This window comes from Suricata suricatta, chromosome 8, assembly GCF_006229205.1.
Source record: "Suricata suricatta isolate VVHF042 chromosome 8, meerkat_22Aug2017_6uvM2_HiC, whole genome shotgun sequence".
NCBI lineage: Eukaryota > Metazoa > Chordata > Mammalia > Carnivora > Herpestidae > Suricata > Suricata suricatta.
The window spans coordinates 11,116,945-11,120,144 of record NC_043707.1 but is presented as its reverse complement, the minus strand read 5'-3'; the positions used below and the strand labels follow the sequence as shown (position 1 = coordinate 11,120,144).

The following is a 3,200-nucleotide window of genomic DNA, read 5'->3' as shown; positions in this document are numbered from 1 at the left end:
CACATCCCAGTTGGTGGACGCTTACAATGCTGTCGTCAGAAAGAGTCCATCAGATGAGAAGCAAGTGTGTGTCAGTCCAATTTTAGGATGGGAGAAACTGAGGCCCAGAGAGGTTAAGTGGAGGGTCTGTGGCTCCCCCCAGGTTCTGGTAGACTCCCCCAGCGGAGACCATACACGCCCTGCCATTGCCCCCTGCTGCCACATGGTGGCACTGTTGAAGCTCCCTCCCCGTGCAGCCTCTGTTGACAAACAGCCCCTCCTAGCTAACACCAGCTTGCCGGACTCCCTCTTGGGCTCAAACTTCTTATTTCACCTTTTTCTGCCACTGACTATCATGATCTGTGCTTACAGAGCTCCCTAGGCAGACCCGCCTTCTCCCCAGAGGTCATGTTCTCACAGAACTTGGCTCCGTTACACCTGCCTCTCCACCCAACCCCAGCGAAGGGGGCTTCTTCTCTTCCCTTTATGCCTCCAAAGCAGACCAGAGAGCGATTCTTCATGGAACACACACAGCAGACTCCAAGCTTTCAGAAGTGCAGACAAGTTATAGGAATCCAAACCTGGCCTTATGGATTCATGAGCACAAGTGGGTTAAATCAACATAAAATGGCTTGCTTCTTCAGACTCATAGTCAGCTTTCCCCACTTGAGTGTAAAGAGGACCCAAACTCCCTAGTGTCTGATTTGGCAGCAGGTGCCTAACCTGTTACTCCCAGATTTCACCAAGAGGTGATGGTTTTGAGATTCACGTGTCATCTTCCAGAAACAAAACACAGGGGCACCTGGGTGGCTCAGTCAGTTAAGGGTTTGACTCTTGATCTCAGCTCAGGTCATGATCGCACGGTTCATGAGTTCAAGTCCCATACTGCGTTCTGTGCTGATAGTGCTAAGCCTGCTTAGGACTCTGTCTCTCCCTCTCTCTCCCCTGTTCCTCCCCTGCTTGTGCTCTCTCTCTCTCAAAATAAATAAAAAACTTACAAACAAAAAAAATAGCAAGCACTTCTCCACATATAAATATATACCCTTAGATATTATGTGTGTGTGTGTGTGTGTGTGTGTGTGTGTTGGAAAATGGTACCCACAGCACATTATGTAAATTGCCTTTTCCTGAAGCCCATTCATCATCTGAGGCTGCCCTGTGTAGGGGGGTGGGGACAGTTTTGTGGGAGATGAGAATGCGTGCTTTCCTAGGGTGATGTCACCTAGAAGTGAGGCTTTAGTCTTTGAAGGGAAGGACAGGAAAAGGAGTATGGACCAGTAACTTCCTCCCGTGGGTACTGGCCTACCTGTGGGGGGCAGTGTGGTGTTGTTGTTTGTTTAATGGGGAAGAACCTACGTGTCCCTTGTGACACTTTTTTTTTTTTGACAGAGAGCACAGGGGAGGGGCAGAGAGAAAAGGAGACACAGAATCTGAAGCAGCCTCCAGGTTCTGAGCTGTCAGCACAGAACCCGACACGGGGCTTAATCGTGTGAACCACTGAGATCATGACCCAAGCCAAAGTCTGATGCTCAGTGACTGAGCCACCCAGGCGCCCCTGTGACACTTCTTAAAAAGAAATGAATGGGTGCTCCGGTGGAGAGAAGAGAACATTCAGTCATTATCTGTCTTAATTCTGGCTCATTCGAACTTGCCTCTGTCTTAATAGGTTATTCTCGGGTTTGTGGGCTCTGAAGAGATTCTGGGGGGGAAATTATGCATGTGATACAATCATTTGCTATTAAATCTAAACAATGTGAGCGTTCACAGGATAAGAAGCGAAGGAGTCCTTTCTACGGCTCCCGACTGGATGGCTGTTAATTTGATGTGGGTCCTCCTACCCTGTGTCCAGTCGGGGAGGGCGGCACCCAGCCACACCGGCATCCCCGAGGCACATGTTAGAAACGCAAGGTCTCAGGCCCCACTCAAGAACCAGAACTTTTCAGGCGACCCCCCAGTGTGAAGAGAGGTTCTCGGTGGGGTCGGGCAGCATCAGCTCCACGTGGGAGGGAGTCAGGCCACCAGCCATCTGTGTTTAACAAGCCAAGGGTCGCTGATGAAGGCTGACGGGTGTGAGAGCTGCTGGGAAGTCGGGGGCTCTCGCCCCCCATCAGCCCCCAACCTCCCTCTCTCCAGAGAGAGCCCACCCCAATCTGGCTCGTTGACCGAGGTACCCCCAAAGTCCAGCTCCCCCACGCATACACCAGGAGCTCCATTAATGTCCCCTTCAGTTAGGAATCTCAGGCTGATCCGGGTTTACCCCGAGGGGGTCAGGCTGGTTTTCAGAGGCCCCCCCCCCCCCCGGGGGTGGAGGTCATGGCACACGCGGTTAAATGCATTGGAGCAGCCCCGCGGCGCACCCTTTCTCGAGGCAAAGAAAACAGGTTCCCTGTGACCCTCGCTCCGCTGACCGGGGCCGCTTCCACGGCCGGTCCGCCTGGCAGCACTCAAGCTGGCCAGACACCCATTTCACAGCAGGGCAGATGGAGGCTCAGACGGGGTTAGGTTTTCACGTCAGAACGACTCTAGGTCTGCACAGGATTCCCTTTCTTAAGGCAGTGCCTGCAACGGATTTCTTTTTAAAAATAGCAAGGCAGCCAGCAGCTGCTTCTGGGTGTGGGCCCGGCATCAGGCAACGGCAGTCCTCTCATTAGAGAGGATAAACTTGGACTTTCGTGTTCAGGGGAAAAGCTCTCGAGTTGAGCGCCAGCAGCCGTGAGGGTTTTGCCCGGGGCCACGGTTTCCGGGGGCGGCAGGGGGCGCTGTGCGCAGGGAGCAGTGTCCGGAAAGGGCAGTTTGCCGACTCGCGGAGGCCGGACCACCCAGACGCTCACCTCCAGCGCGGGTGGCAGCAGAGCTTGGAGCCACGCGGGGTGAAAACAGTTGGCCCGCTCCGCGCCCATTTGCACCCAGGGAGGAGGCTCTAGACGGGGTACGCAGGAGATAGTCTCTCTGGCCACCAGTTTTTGAAAAGTGGTCCCACCCCTAAAAAGTCTCCTCGTTACTAGAAGCCCAAGACTAGGCACGGACGGGGTTCGAACCCGTGATCTTCGGTTTACGAGACCGACGCCTTACCACTTGGCCACCGCGCCTGCGTTAGGATGCCGGCTCCGCGAGCCTCTATCCTGGCGTCGCTCCCGTGAGCTCGCCCCGCGGGCACGAGCGCTCGCGCGCTCGCGCGGCCCCGCCCCCTCCCTGCGGCCGGCGGGGCGGGGCTCTAGCGA

General features: G+C 55.1%; 1 non-coding gene across 1 annotated transcript; it reads right to left on the bottom strand.

Annotated features, from left to right (window-relative positions):
• Positions 1–2,996: 2,996 nt before the first annotated feature.
• Positions 2,997–3,068, bottom strand: TRNAT-CGU. The gene has a single exon. It is a non-coding gene; the product is annotated as a tRNA-Thr (tRNA).
• Positions 3,069–3,200: the final 132 nt, after the last annotated feature.